Below are 15,722 nucleotides of genomic sequence, written 5' to 3'. Positions count from 1 at the left end.
TCTTTTTTAATTTCTTCCAAGTTTCTACTTAAATTCCAGTTAGCATGCCAGGTGTGGAATTTAAGAAGCGTGGTGTATTTTTAATGCCTCCCATGTGCCACAGCAGACTGCCCCTCTCCGCAAATACGGAACATAGTTTCACGTGGGATAAACGGCCGCCGCTGAGCCACAAAGGGAAGAAAACCGCCAGCGCCTGAGCGCCAGCATTTTGCCAAGTGATTCACTTCAGGAAAGCCTCGGGTCGGCACGGCTGAGAGGCACCATTGTCCCCCGTGTGGCAGAGTCCAAGCTGAATCCACCTTCCGTAGCAAGCAGTTGTGAAGACTCCGGGAAGCGCGACCACCTGGCTGCCTACTGCAACGGTCCAGTGGCTGAGGAAGTTTTTATTCCTGGTGCAGCGTATCGACACTGCTGTGCACCTTTCGGGAGAAAGGAAGAAAACGTGATAAAGATCCTGAGAATTAGTTTGGATGCGCTTTTGTTGGGCACACATTCTCGAGAACCACATTGGTCAGACCAGACAGTGACATCACCCTCAAATTACATACAAAGGAGACTGCTCTCGCTGTGGGCTCCGTGGCTTAGCTGGTCAAAGCGCCTGTCTAGTAAACAGGAGATCCTGGGTTCGACTCCCAGCGGGGCCTTTCCACACGAGCTTTTGTGATTTAGTAGCTGAGAAGTGGAGAGAATTTGAATTCACATCCCCGAAGCACCAGAGGTGGAAGGGACAGCCTTAGGGGAAGACTCTTCTTTAAAAACAAAAACACACTTCTCCCAATAGGACAGTGATAGAAATGCCGAAATACCTGTGCTGAGAGCTGAGATACTCAGATCTTGTTCTATGACTATGACCTGGGCACTGGGATTGCCTAGGAAAAGTGGGGTTTGCCCCTTGGTCTTCTTTTGCCATTTTAGACCAAACCTCAGGCACTCCACCACTTAGGTTATACATGATCTCTGTGACTGTCTTCGTCATTTTCGCCCCCTAGAATCTTTCCCAACTAGGATGTTGTAAACAGCTGTTTTTCTTGACTGGCTCCTTGAATGGCCATTTCCCCCTCCCCCATCCCCAATTTTGCATCAGATCGCTCTTTGGCCCACCGAATAGTGAATCGTATGTTGGATCAGAGCCATGCTTCTCAAACCTTGGCGAGGACATGAATTACCTGGCGTTCCATTAAAATGAAAGATTTAATTCACCGCATCTTGGATGGGGCTTGAAATCCAGCATTTATACAAGTCTCCGGGTGACTGATGTCTATGCCACTGTTACAAGGACCCTATTTGGTTTAGAAAGGCTAGTGACTTAGTGATCTAGCTTCAGTGGTTGTGGCTTTTGCCCCCCCCCCAAGGTAAAATTGCTATATAATACCAGATAACTTTCAAGTGCACATTATAATTAGGCATCTGTATGTACTACAAAGTGATCACGGCCAAAATTCTAGTTCCCTTTCATTACCATACAATTGACCCTCTTCTTCCATTCTGCCTCCTCTCGAATCCCCTTTCCCCCCTGGTAACCACGAGCCTGTTCTCTGCCTCTATGAGTTTGTTTTTATATTGTTTTGTTTGTTCATTCGTGTTGTTTCTTAGACTCTCACATATGAGCGAGATCATCCGGTATTCGTCTTTCTCCGACTTCTTTCCCGTAAGTGTAATATCCTCGAGGTCCACCCATGTTGTCAAAAATGGCAAGATTTCATTCTCCTTCATGGTTGAATACTGTTCCACTGTATATATACCACATTTTCCCCATCCATTCACCTATTGACGAACGCTCAGGTTGTTTCTGTGTCTTGCTTATTGGAAATCATGCTGCAACAGGGGCGCCTGGGTGGCTCAGTCGGTTAAGCGTCTCACAGTCCACGTTCTCTCTGACACTTGTTATTTCTTGCCTTTTTGATAACAATTCTTCTAACGGGTGTGAGGTAATATCTCATTTGCTTTTAATTTGCATTTCCAGTGGTCATGTTGAACATCTTTTCACGTACCTGTTGGCCATCCGTATAACTTCTTTAGAAAAATATCTATTCAGATCACCTGCCCATCTTTTAATCAGGTCGTTTTCTTATTGTTGAGTTGTGTGAGTTCTTTATATGTTTGGGGTATTAACGCTTTATCAAATAGATGATTTACAAATATCTTCTCCCATTCAGGAAGTTGTCTTCATTTTAACGGATGGTTTCCTTCGCAGTGCAAAAGCTTTTTGGTTGGATGTAGTCCCATTTGTTTATTTTTGCTTGTTTCCCTGGCGTGTGGAGTTGGATCCACAGATACATAGACAGCTAAGACTGATGTCAAGGAACCTACTGCCTGTGTTTTCTTCCAGAATTTCTACATTCAAGTCTTTAACCCACATTGAGTTAATTCTTGTGTGTGGTATAAATAATGATCTACCCGCATTCTTTTGCACGAGGCTGTCCAGTTTTCCCAGCATCTCAGTCGTTGTGGTTTTGAGTTCTGGTTTTTTTATATGTTTATAACTATTTTCCACACCCATTAGTAAACCTGGAGTTGTCTACTCATTTGCCTTTCATCCACTCCAGTTCAAAAGAAATGAAAGAAAGGAACGAGGGAAAAACTCTAATATAAATTAGTGTAAATCAGCTAACGTTATAACTGTTTTCTCCTTTTAATGTGTTAAGGGACTGTGGAATATACCAGAAATTTTGGAACGAGGAGTAATATGATTGTATCTGAAAGAGGAGAGGATAAAAAAGAATGGCAAAGCACACAAGATTCCCTTTTAAAAAAAAAAAAAAAAGCTGGAGGCAACTGCTTTTTAAAAATGCTTTGTAAGGAATCTACTCCTGAAATCAGTGTTGCACTATATGCTAACTAATTTGGATGTAAATTTAAAAAATAAAATAAAAAAGTGCTTTTAAATCTGAAAACTCTTGGTGCACTTACTAGCTAGATAACTCTAAAAAAATAATACAGCTGGAAAAAAAAACTTTAAACCCCAAGACTTGAGATTTTCTTGTTTATCTGCTCTATTTCTTCTACATTCTAAAAAACACTTTTAAAGCTTTTATCATACTCCATAAGTGCCATGCTCCCCGCTCTTGGTAATGTGCACAACATTTCTCACACAATCAGTTTCATTTCCTTTGTTTCTTGCTTCTCCCCCTAAAGGTCTAACCGGCTGATGTCTCCTTTTGTGAGCCATTTGGAAGGAATGTTACGTCTCAGAAGACTTATTCTGTAGATCTCTTGTAGTGGAATACTGACTTCTGTTAGAAATAAAAATAATAAACAGTGCTACGAAACTCTGCTGGGAGAGGTGAGTATTTAAATATAATAAAGGAGAATGTTTGTTCTCTACAATTCGATCCCAAATAAGACCCGGAAATTCATCAATATGTCATATCTTTAACTGAAATCCTATTTCTCCACCAACTCAAGTTAATGAGTGCTCATTACTCCTGGGTCCCATGGCACGTGCCCTGGCCCGGGACCTACCATGCTGCCCCTAATGCCGATCCCCCCCTCCCCACCCCCAGGCCTCATTTCACCTCTGCTCCACCAACGTATTTCTTTTCATCTATCAAGTCTCAGATCGGTGATCACTTCTTCCGACAGTCTTTCCTAATCATTAGGAGTTGTAAAATTGTCTCATTTGTATGCATCTGTGAAAAAGTATGAGCATTTATCTCTGTAGTTTTATTTGGCAATTTTAAAAATAAATTGGGGGGGGCAAGGGGGCTAGTCCGTTTAGCTTCCAACTTTGGCTCAGGCCATGATCTTGGAGTGGGTGACCTTGAGGGCTGCATCCAGCTCTGTGCTGACAGCTCGCGGGGCCTGGAGCCTGCTTCCGATTCTGTGTCTCCCTCTCTCTCTGCGCCTCTCCCCGCTTCTTTCTCTGTCTCTGTCTCTCTTTTTCTGTCTCAAAAATAAACACTAAAAAATAAAATGACTTATTTTGTGCAATCATATTATAATAATCAGCGCACATGCCCTTTGCTTCCCCAGGCTTGTCCGATTTTTCAGGACGCCTGGTACCTCCAGAGCCTAGGTCAGGATTGGGCACCTTGTGGGCTGCTCATTAATTCCTTTAAAATATCTAATCAACTTATTTTTCAAAAAAAATGAACCAGAAGTTATGCTGTCCACTCGATGTCAGAATAAAAAGTAAGACTGAAGATCCTGCCCTCTAGGAAATACTGCCTCGCTTCTGTTTCCGGCAGCATTGAGACCCGTCCGAGTTTGGGTTACCGGAGGGGTTTTCCAGCTTTGCCATTTCTGACCGATGTAGTCACAGCGCGGTCCTGCCGCGAATTTCTCACGATGGGTTTGAAGACACATCATTTTGCAATGAGCACCTTCTAGTCCCAGACAAATGCTGGGAAGGGGGAAAGAGTGACGAACGTCAGGGTACACGAGGAGGAAAACAAACTCGCTCGGCAGACTGACACGGTCCCTGAGCACTGGCACCCAGAACGGAAGCGGGGACACGAAGTCCAGTCACGGGGACGCCCAAAGGGCTCCCTTTGTCACCCCGCCCGGCAGTAAACTGGGACGGTCCCCCACCCGCGCTAGACTGAGTTTCCAGCATGGCCCGGCAGGTCTGGGGCGTCCCCAGCTTTTCCAGGTCAGAAGAGAAGCGGACCCCAAGAACCCCCCCAACCCCCACCCCCACCCCCACCCCCGGGAACCCCTGCCTGCAGCCTGGGAAGGAATTTGGACTCTGGGTTTCAGTTATGTGTGGTTACGAGTTACGGAGTTTTCTGTACTGTTATTTTAACAACAAAACGTGTAAGAGAAAGAGAGTCATCGTGAGTGACGATGCGTACAAAGAAAAATCATTCAAAGTTACCGGGTTTGGGGGCACCCAGAAAATGGGTGTACGTTCCACGAGACATTCTAGAAGGATTTTAGAAACGGCCCCGGCAGGTCGGTTTCCGTAGTGTAGTGGTTATCACGTTCGCCTAACACGCGAAAGGTCCCCGGTTCGAAACCGGGCGGAAACAGCCGCTCGCTCGCTTTTTTGCACTGCTCCCAGTGCCTGAGACCCTGCGCCCTGCCCGGGGCCCCACACGAACACACACCTTTGCCACCTGCCCCAACGCCACCAGCGCGGACCCTTGCGTCCCCAAAGGCTTTCTGACAACACGCGCCCTCCTGCCCCCCCCCCCGCTTCCCTTCAACATCACATCCCTCTCCCACGGGCTGCACCCCAAGACCTCTCAGGTCCCCGCGGATAAGCCGTGTTCGACCCCGTAGTGGGCACCCTCCGCGCGGGGGCCCGTGCCTCCTCTGTCTTCACGCAGCCTTTTCACGAAAACCTGCTCTGGTTTTACCGACAGCATCGCCTTCCTGTGACGCTAAGTGCTGCGTCCTGTCCGGGAATCGCCTGCCTTCCTCGAGGGCACCAGGAGTTCCCCGCACGACCTTGCGTCCACCTACTGCTTTCGCCTGGGCCGCGGGCACAGGGCTGACCCGGGGACAGGCAGGGGCCGGTGCGCAGAAGTGACCCGCTGCAGCAAATGTGACCACGGGGAAACCGTCGGGAACCAAGGGCGATGCTCCCCGGACGCCGTCCATTTCCCACATCGAGTCCTCGCCGGACGCTGTCCCTGCACCCGGCGTCCGGGCCCTGAGTGCGGAGCAGGGGCACCGGAGCGGATCCGGGTGCTGGGTGGCGCTGGGAAGCATTGCTTAAAGCGAGAAAAAGCGGGCTTACGGCTGTTTCCGCCCGGTTTCGAACCGGGGACCTTTCGCGTGTTAGGCGAACGTGATAACCACTACACTACGGAAACTACGCCGCACCCCACTCGCCTCCTCCCCGGGGGAGACTAGCCGGTCTCTGGGTCTCCCGGCTTTGTTCCCACTGGAGGCCTCTTTCCTTGCGGGAAATAGCAACCTTATTCCGCCTCTCTCTTGACTAAAAGCAAGAACCTTCGAGGCAGTGAATCGCTCCAAGGAAACACCGTCTAGGGGAAGAACGCCTTTCCAGATGCAGGACAGAAAGTGCAGGCCGCCTCGGGGTCTGGCGGGTGTCGGAAAATTCCTCCATCTGGGGCGGGGGGGGGGGGGGGTCCTGCTTACGTTTGCCTGAGCTCAGAGGGCTCCGTGACCTGCATCTCCTGGGTGCCAGACACGGGTCCGGGCCGGGATACTGACCCGGATCCGGTGGACTGACTCTGGAAGGGGCCCGTTGCGCGCGGGCCCCGCTTGACCCACAGAAGCTGACGCCCGAGAGGGGGGTGTGCCCACCCGCGTGCCGCGCGGAGTGGGGACGGCCGTGGGGGCCAGACCGTGGGACGTTGCCTGGCGGGGCTCGGTGCCCACGACGCCACTGGCCCGGCGCGGCGGGGACATGTCACGGGCTCCTGCTACGCGCTGGGCGCGCTCGGGTCCCATACCCGCCGCCGTCGCTAATCCAACAGCGGGAGGGCCGCGCTCACAAACTGCGCCCGCCACGCCTCAGGGGACTGCCAGTGACCTTTGGGAGGGGGACCGGAGCCCCATCTGCACGGCTCAGCAGGGCCCAGAGCTGGAAGGGGACGCGCCCCCTCACGCCTGTGCGTACCAAACGCCCTCTCGTTGCGACGGTCCTGGCGTTTCCCTAGGGACCGCGGATGGTTTTACTGTGGGTGGTGGCTCTCCAGCGTCCCCGCTATTTGCTGCGAAGGCTACCCTTCCCCTCGTCCACTTGCCTGGCACCGTTGTTGACAATCAGCTGGCGATGCGTGCCCGGTGTTATTCTAGACTCTCGGTTATGTCCTGTGGGTTTGCACACCTATCCTTTTGCCAGGACCTCAGTCTCGGTTTCTGTGTCGTGACAGACAGTCTCCCATCAAGAAGAGACATCCTCCAAGTCGGGTCCTCTTTTTGCAAAATGACGTTTCCTTCTGGCGTCTTTTGCGTTTCCGGGCGGATTGGAAAGACTGGCGTTTCCATGTCGGCGGGGCAGGGGGAAGACGCTTCCCGGGATTCTGAGCGGGATTGTTGTCATTTCACCCGGATGCTCGTCCCTGAGCGCAGGACGCTTCCCCGTGTGCGCCGATCCGCCCCGATCCCCCCTCTTCCCCGCGGTGTGCTGCCCGCTCCGCGTGTGCGCAGAGCACTTTCGCCGCCCGAGGAGAGCACAGCCTTCCAGAAGGTCCCTGAGGAGCGAAAAGGCACCCGCCCCCGGCGAGTAGGAGCGGAGTCCTCGGGGCCCTGCGGAGACCTGCTGCGCTCTGATCCCAGAGCTTGGGGAAGCCTTGCGTTTGCCGCGGGTGTTTTCCCGGAGAGAGGGAAACGGGACGCCCCGCCCCTTCCCAGCCCGGTTTCTGTGCGTCTCTTCGGGTGGGACGTTAGGATTTGGGGGAGACGAGATTTGCTAGTGGGTGCGGATCACGTGTGCCTGAAGGGGACTTTTTCTTTCAGTGTTTCTGTTGTGGAAAATTGAGTGGAATGAGAAAACTATGAAAACGTGGTTTTCTAGGAAGAGCTACCGCAGGAGCAGAGGCGGAAAGATTGAGGGACAGGCCCGGGGCGCGGGTGTGGCCGGTTAGCTCAGTTGGTTAGAGCGTGGTGCTAATAACGCCAAGGTCGCGGGTTCGAGCCCCGTACGGGCCAGTGGTCCCTTTTACCTCCTAACCCCCTGAGTTCACGGTTACCTCCGCTCCCCCAAGTCTTACACTTTGGAGGTGTGAAGGATCACTGTCAACCACGTTTCCCCGCTGGTCGGTTCGTAGAGCATAAAACGATCACAGCGTCAGGGTCATGAGCTCACCCAGTACCTTGGGCACGGGATTCGTTAAAGAAGAAGAAATCAGTTGGATTTATTATAACTTAAAAAAAACAACGGTGTTTGTTATTACTAGCGGAACTTATTTTGTGCCTGGTATATTCACTCTGTCATTTTACAATTAATTCTTTTGCCCAAAACCTTGCCCTTTGCCCATCTTCAGCCTTTACAACAATTTGCAGCCGGGAAGTAGCGTTTCCAACTCTTTTTATGGAATTTCCAAGATACTCAATTTTTTCCCCCCACACTCACTTGCTCCAAAGTATTTCATTTCCCCAATATTCGTTGAAGCTGATTTCTAGAATCTGTAAGACAGCACTAAGCGATATTGGGACATGTGTGGACATCTTTGCTGTCATCACAACTGGCTGGCTCTTCTGGCATTGAGGAAGTGAGCCCACGGGTGCCACGCATCCTGAAATCTGCTGGAGAGCCCACAGATCGTCCTAAGCTCCGCTAGACGTGCAAATGTCCTTCTAGACTTTCTGTAAGTAAAAATGCTTTCCTTCTCTGAGCCTAAAACGAACTCTCTGTGCATGTAAATGCAAACATTTTCCCTGCTTTCCATGTATTCCAGATTTTTAAAGTGAGGGTCCATTGACTTTTGTTTCACCTGCTGAGACGTGCTTATGTTAGAAAATCGTGTCACTGAGAGCAGTTCACTTGGTTTTGGGTCACGAGTGAAACCTGCCTGTGTCATGGTACTGAGTCTAGGTCCAAGTGTACCCAGCGCACGTATCCGCAGCAGGTGTAAAGTCCGTGTTCCACGGCTGTTTATTGAATGAATGAGTCCTCACTACACAGTGCTGCCGTCCATGCTTTCCTTCTGACATCTGATAGGTGCAAAGAAAGGGATGCTCAGGAGTGTTTCATTATTTACAGTTCTCTAATGAGTCCGTCTAAGTCTCTTGGCATACATATAGGACATTTGAATTTTCTGTGCACTGTGTGTTGATAGCCACACACAGGGGTATTCGTCTTTTTCTTACCGATTTGCAGGCTCTCGTTAAATATGAGGACCATTGTCATTTGTCTATGATGTAAAACAAAAACATCCTAATTTGTCATTTGCCTTTTGACTCCCCTTGTGACTGATTCTGTCTTGCACAAAAATGCTCATGTTTGTAGTTACAATGCTCAGATGTGAGATTTTAGTTTCCGCGTTTGCACTTTACCGTCGTAACAACCTTTCCCTATGTGTTCTTGTGGAAAGTTCACATTTCCGTATTTACATTTAAATCTGTGACCCACCGTGGTAAATGTGCCTATTTAACAGGAGCTGTATGATTCCTGCGCAGGGATCCCCTTGGCATCCCCGCCCTGTGGGCTACAGGCCTCCCCCACTGTCGCGACCGGCGCGACAAACACCGAGGTCAGGGTCCTGAGGGTAGGGGAATGCAAGAAAAAAAGAGAGAAGAGAAAGTTTGGGAACAGGAGGGTCCCCTGGGCTGATGGCCCAAGTGACGGCTTTATTGTTGCTGTACACAATCTTTTATAACCAGACTCTTACGGGTTAGGTCATTCTAAGAATAAACAGGTTTCACATAATCGCTGCCAACCAAAACATTTAGTTCTGTGTTTCTTGTGCATTTTCTAGACGGGTCACAAGACCTTGTTGATAAGATTGCTAGCAAAACACAGTTCCCATGTTTGTTTCTAGCTGACTCGGGGTAGAAAAAGGGAGGTAGCATTACTGCCAACACCTGCAGACCACAGGCTTCAGTAATTAACTTTCTCAGCCTTGACAAGGCTTTCGTATGCCCTTGAAAGTGGGGGAATGGGAGGGGGAACCACCGGGTTGGCTTGAGTCAACAGGGAACGTTGCTCGACCCGGTCTCAGCCTGGCGCCGGGGCCCGGCCCCCCACACCCCACTGTTGCTTCTCCCACTGATACAAAGCGCTGTCCTATGTGGAAATCCTTGCTCATTTCCACATTTAAGTAGCAGTGATCTGGTTCCTTTGAGAGGAAAGGAGCATGGAACCTGGATCCCTACAAATATGAGTTTGAATTCTGTGGTTTTCCCTTTATCTCCCAGCGTTCTCCTTTCTGAAAGGGAGACACTCCCTAACTCAAACCCCTGCACGAACAGTAACTGTCAGCTGGTTTGCAGGTGTAAATCCCTTTCCCTGTGGCAGAAAGTACTCCTTTGCTTTAGAAACTCTCTTTGTTTGCCAAGCTTCTTGTCCTCCTCCAGTAGCATCGGCCTGCCTCTTTAATATTTTAATCGTTCATTCCTGATGTGTCTAACTACATGGAATTTCACCTCATTAGTGCAGATATGAACCAAATGCTTGACTTTAAGTCTTTTCAATGAAAGCAACAGATTTGCACCAGTGACGCTTCTGTGGCATCCTGGGCCCAGGGTGTCTCTTGTTCCTTCAACAGATTCCAAGTCTGAGATTTTCCTCAGGTTCAGACACAGGGGACAGTTTGTGATTGTTACCGGTGTAATCACCCTCAGTATCTGGCTTATCATCTCCTTTCCTTTGCGGACACAACCTGAGATTAACTGTGCCCACAAGTCTCTGTGAGGCAGGTGCTTGGCTGGGGCCCTGCCTTTGCTGCTTATCGTATTTCGTGTCACCAGGAGGGTTCGGGCAGTGAAACTCTGTTAGCGGCTTCTGTTGCTGTGATGTCCTCTCATCCCCGTTGTTAGCAGAGTCTAGTTTTGTAAGAGCCTCTCTGACCCTCAGCGGCCCCCCCCCCTGCAGAGAAGAGCTAACAGAGAGAAATTCGATGTAGCTTTTTATGTGCTGCTCTAAAAAAAATTGCCTACGATGATATCGTGAAATTTTCTCCCATTATTTTTTTAAAGTGTATCTATTTATTCTGAAAGGGAGACGATCCCAAGTAGCCTCCAGATGTCAGCACAGAGCCCCGTGGGGGGCTCGATCCCACAAACCATGAGAGTGACCTGAGCTGAAATCAAGAGTCGGACACTTAACCAACCGAGCCCCCAGGCGCCCTCTCAGATTATTTTCATGGGAAAGTTCTCTCATTTTCCCTTTGGGATCAGCGTGCACCCCTCAGTCCCACGGCCTGGGGTGAAAGCCCCCCCCACTCAGCTCCCCTCCCGGATCTGCAGGGTCAACCCACCCTTCCCCCCTCCCCCCCGCCCCCGGCCCCGCTCCCCAGCGCTGTCCCTAAAACCGCGGGGCTCTGGGAGCTCAGAGGTTAGGGATCCGTTCCCTGGATGTGGAAGCGCCCGGCCCGGCCCTCAGCCCAGTACAGACACTGGGACCCCTGTGTCGCGGTTTTTCTTCTCCATAAAAAAAAAGTCTGTGACCAAACACACCAACAACCTGCCATGAGGCCGCGTCCCGGTCTCCTGTGTCACCGCGGGAAAGCTCACTCGCGGCGTCGCGAGTCCCGCAGCGGAGCGGGCGCCGGGTCCCCGGCAGGGCCGCCCAGGAGCAGGTGCGGTGGCGGACACCTGCGGGCGCGCGTCCCGCTTCCCAAGGCCGTGTCCGCGTGTCCCGCGGCCTTCTGTCCGTCCCACGCCCGGAACCCCGCCTCAGCGCCCTCCCTTCCCCGGCCAGGACCGCGCGGTGCCTCAGGGGGCCGTCTGCGGAGCCGCCTCCTGCTGGTGGCCGCGCGTGGCCGTCCCGCCGGGAAGCAGGGGCCTCGGGCAGCGGGGACGGCTCGGCAGGTGCGGCGGGTGCAGGGCGGGCGGACAGCAGCGGAACCGCAGGCGGAAGAGGTCCCGGGGGCGCAGGTGCACCTGGAGGGGGGCTGGGGGTGGGAGGGGCGAGAGGCAGGATGGAGGCGGAAGGTGCGCATGGTCTCCGCACCCCGAGTCCGCTCCGGTGCCCCTGCTCCGCACACAGGGCCCGGATGCCGGGTGCAGGGACAGCGTCCGGCGAGGACACGATGTGGGAAATGGACGGCGTCCGGGGAGCATCGCCCTTGGTTCCCGACGGTTTCCCCGTGGTCACATTTGCTGCAGCGGGTCACTTCTGCGCACCGGCCCCTGCCTGTCCCCGGGTCAGCCCTGTGCCCGCGGCCCAGGCGAAAGCAGTAGGTGGACGCAAGGTCGTGCGGGGAACTCCTGGTGCCCTCGAGGAAGGCAGGCGATTCCCGGACAGGACGCAGCACTTAGCGTCACAGGAAGGCGATGCTGTCGGTAAAACCAGAGCAGGTTTTCGTGAAAAGGCTGCGTGAAGACAGAGGAGGCACGGGCCCCCGCGCGGAGGGTGCCCACTACGGGGTCGAACACGGCTTATCCGCGGGGACCTGAGAGGTCTTGGGGTGCAGCCCGTGGGAGAGGGATGTGATGTTGAAGGGAAGCGGTGGGGGGGGGGGGGCAGGAGGGCGCGTGTTGTCAGAAAGCCTTTGGGGACGCAAGGGTCCGCGCTGGTGGCGTTGGGGCAGGTGGCAAAGGTGTGTGTTCGTGTGGGGCCCCGGGCAGGGCGCAGGGTCTCAGGCACTGGGAGCACTGGGTCAAGTGCGAAAAAAAGCGAGCGAGCGGCTATTTCCGCCCGGTTTCGAACCGGGGACCTTTCGCGTGTTAGGCGAACGTGATAACCACTACACTACGGAAACTACGCCGCACCCCACTCGCCTCCTCCCCGGGGGAGACTAGCCGGTCTCTGGGTCTCCCGGCTTTGTTCCCACTGGAGGCCTCCTTCCTTGCGGGAAATAGCAACCTTATTCCGCCTCTCTCTTGACTAAAAGCAAGAACCTTCGAGGCAGTGAATCGCTCCAAGGAAACACCGTCTAGGGGAAGAACGCCTTTCCAGATGCAGGACAGTAAGTGCAGGCCGCCTCGGGGTCTGGCGGGTGTCGGAAAATTCCTCCATCTGGGGCGGGGGGGGGGGGGCTGCTTACGTTTGCCTGAGCTCAGAGGGCTCCGTGACCTGCATCTCCTGGGTGCCAGACACGGGTCCGGGCCGGGATACTGACCCGGATCCGGTGGACTGACTCTGGAAGGGGCCCGTTGCGCGCGGGCCCCGCTTGACCCACAGAAGCTGACGCCCGAGAGGGGGGTGTGCCCACCCGCGTGCCGCGCGGAGTGGGGACGGCCGTGGGGGCCAGACCGTGGGACGTTGCCTGGCGGGGCTCGGTGCCCACGACGCCACTGGCCCGGCGCGGCGGGGACATGTCACGGGCTCCTGCTACGCACTGGGCGCGCTCGGGTCCCATACCCGCCGCCGTCGCTAATCCAACAGCGGGAGGGCCGCGCTCACAAACTGCGCCCGCCACGCCTCAGGGGACTGCCAGTGACCTTTGGGAGGGGGACCGGAGCCCCATCTGCACGGCTCAGCAGGGCCCAGAGCTGGAAGGGGACGCGCCCCCTCACGCCTGTGCGTACCAAACGCCCTCTCCTTGCGACGGTCCTGGCGTTTCCCTAGGGACCGCGGATGGTTTTACTGTGGGTGGTGGCTCTCCAGCGTCCCCGCTATTTGCTGCGAAGGCTACCCTTCCCCTCGTCGACTTGCCTGGCACCGTTGTTGACAATCAGCTGGCGATGCGTGCCCGGTGTTATTCTAGACTCTCGGTCATGTTCTGTGGGTTTGCACACCTATCTTTTTGCCAGGACCTCAGTCTCGGTTTCTGTGTCGTGACAGACAGTCTCCCATCAAGAAGAGACATCCTCCAAGTCGGGTCCTCTTTTTGCAAAATGACGTTTCCTTCTGGCGTCTTTTGCGTTTCCGGGCGGATTGGAAAGACTGGCGTTTCCATGTCGGCGGGGCAGGGGGAAGACGCTTCCCGGGATTCTGAGCGGGATTGTTGTCATTTCACCCGGATGCTCGTCCCTGAGCGCAGGACGCTTCCCCGTGTGCGCCGATCCGCCCCGATCCCCCCTCTTCCCCGCGGTGTGCTGCCCGCTCCGCGTGTGCGCAGAGCACTTTCGCCGCCCGAGGAGAGCACAGCCTTCCAGAAGGTCCCTGAGGAGCGAAAAGGCACCCGCCCCCGGCGAGTAGGAGTGGAGTCCTCGGGTGGAGTCCCGAAAAGCGGAGTCCCCGAAAGCCGATCTGGCCGGTTAGCTCAGCTGGTTAGAGCGTGGTGCTAATAACGCCAAGGTCGCGGGTTCGAGCCCCGTACTGGTCACGTCCCTTTTTACCAGGAGTTCAACGCCATCTACAAAGATGTGATTTTTCCCCCAAGTTTGCACTCGAAGTCATTCTAAAGAATCCCTGCCACCAGGGTTCCTGCTGCCTCACTTGGTAGCACATGTGACTCTTCCTCATGGGATCATGAGTTCCTGTCCCAATTTGGTCAGTGTTCTGTAATAAAGCAAAACAAAACAAAAAAACCTAGTCTTACCATGATTTAAACAAATCCACAATCCACGGCATTTCTTCATTACGCAATTGTGAAACCAGTTTTGTCCATGGTATGTTCATTCTATTATTTTGCAATCAATTCCCTTCCCTAAAACCTTGCCCTTTAACCTTCCCATCTTCAGCCTTTACAACGACTTTCAGCCTGGAAGGAGCCTTTCCAACTCCTTTTATGGAATTGCCAAGATACTCATTTTATTCACACTTACCTGGTGAAAAGCATTTCATTTCCCCTCTTTTCATGGCAAGTTATTTCTAAAATTTGTAAGACAGCACTGTGTGTTATCAACTGTGTGTTGATAGCCACATACAGGGGTACTTGGGGTTTTTGTTTCTTTGTTTCTTTACCCATTTGTAGGATCTTTTTAATTATGAGGACCATTCGTCATTTGCCTTTGATGTGACACAAAAACATTCTGATTTGTCATTTGCCTTTTGACTCGCCTTATGATTAATTTCCCTTGCAAAAGAATGGTCATGTTTGTAGTTATAATTATCAACATTTTCAAGTTTTTAGTTTCTGGGGTTTCCACTTTGCGAGGAGTGTTCAGTTCTAGGCTCAAGCAAGGAAAGTATTTTTACTTACAAAAGAGTCTGAAAGGAAGGAAACGAAATAAAAACAGAGAGGGAGGCAAACCATAAGAGACTCTTAAATACAGAGAACAAACTGAGGGTTTCTGGTGGGAGGTGGGGGGATGGGCTAGAAGGGTGATGGGCATTGAGGAGGGCACTTGTTGGGATGAGCACTGGGTCTTACATGTAAGTGGTGAATCACTCAACTCTACTCCTGACACCATTATTACAGTATATGTCAACTACCTTGGATCTAAATTACAAATAAACAAACAAAGAAACAACAACAACAAAAAATCTAGAAGCACATTTGCAAGTCTAGTGGAGCTTAGGACATCTGTGGGCTCTCCAGCAGATTTCAGGATGGGTAGCACCCCTGGCCTCACTTACTAAATGCCAGAAAAGCCAGCCAGTCGTGATGACAATCAAAATGTGCCCACATTTCCGCAATGTCCCTTAGTGCTGTCTTACACATTCTAGAAACCACTTACAACGAACAAGAGGGAAATGAAATGCTTTGTAGCAAGTAAGCACGAATAAAATGCGTATCTTGGAAACTTCATAGAGGAGCTAGGAGGGTTATTCCCAGGCTGAAAATCGTTGTAAAGGCTAAAGATGGAAAGGTTAAAGGGTAAGGTTTTGGGCAAGAGAATTGATTGTAAAATAATAGAATGACTGTACCATGAACAAGACAGGTTCCACAATTACAGAAGGAACAAACACCATTGTTTTTTAAAAAGTTACAATAAATCAGGGTGCCTGGGTGGCTCAGTCAGTTAAGCGTCCGACTTTGGCTCAGGTCATGATGTCACAGTTCGTGAGGGCAACTCAGGTCATGATGTCACAGATTGTGAGTTCAAGCCCCGTGTCAGGCTCTGTGCTGACAGCTCAGAGCCTTGGAGCCTGCTTCAGTTTCTGTGTGTCTCTCTCTGCCCCTCCCCTGCTTGTGCGCGCTCTCTCTCTCTCTCTCAAAAATAAACATTTAAAATTTTAAAAAATAAAAATAAAAAATAAAAAGTTATAATAAATCCATTTGATTTTTTTTTTTTTTTTTTTTTCCCTTAACGAAGCCTCTGCCCAAGGTGGGGCTTGAGCTCATGCATAGCCATAGGCGCTAGGAGCTAAC

At 52.0% G+C, this 15,722-nt stretch overlaps 6 non-coding genes across 6 annotated transcripts; 4 read left to right on the top strand and 2 right to left on the bottom strand.

The window, feature by feature from the left end:
• Positions 1 to 570: 570 nt before the first annotated feature.
• On the top strand, positions 571 to 644 carry TRNAT-AGU. The gene has a single exon. It is a non-coding gene; the product is annotated as a tRNA-Thr (tRNA).
• Positions 645 to 4,897: 4,253 nt separating this feature from the next.
• Positions 4,898 to 4,970, top strand: TRNAV-AAC. The gene has a single exon. It is a non-coding gene; the product is annotated as a tRNA-Val (tRNA).
• Positions 4,971 to 5,686: 716 nt separating this feature from the next.
• On the bottom strand, positions 5,687 to 5,759 carry TRNAV-AAC. The gene has a single exon. It is a non-coding gene; the product is annotated as a tRNA-Val (tRNA).
• A 1,733-nt stretch (positions 5,760 to 7,492) lies between these two features.
• On the top strand, positions 7,493 to 7,566 carry TRNAI-AAU. The gene has a single exon. It is a non-coding gene; the product is annotated as a tRNA-Ile (tRNA).
• Positions 7,567 to 12,208: 4,642 nt separating this feature from the next.
• TRNAV-AAC lies at positions 12,209 to 12,281 on the bottom strand. Its single transcript has one exon. It is a non-coding gene; the product is annotated as a tRNA-Val (tRNA).
• A 1,435-nt stretch (positions 12,282 to 13,716) lies between these two features.
• On the top strand, positions 13,717 to 13,790 carry TRNAI-AAU. Its single transcript has one exon. It is a non-coding gene; the product is annotated as a tRNA-Ile (tRNA).
• The last annotated feature ends 1,932 nt before the right edge of the window (positions 13,791 to 15,722 follow it).

Source organism: Prionailurus bengalensis, chromosome B2, assembly GCF_016509475.1.
Source record: "Prionailurus bengalensis isolate Pbe53 chromosome B2, Fcat_Pben_1.1_paternal_pri, whole genome shotgun sequence".
Taxonomy (NCBI): domain Eukaryota; kingdom Metazoa; phylum Chordata; class Mammalia; order Carnivora; family Felidae; genus Prionailurus; species Prionailurus bengalensis.
The sequence above is the reverse complement of the archived record's forward strand: the minus strand, read 5'-3'. Positions and strand labels throughout refer to the sequence as shown.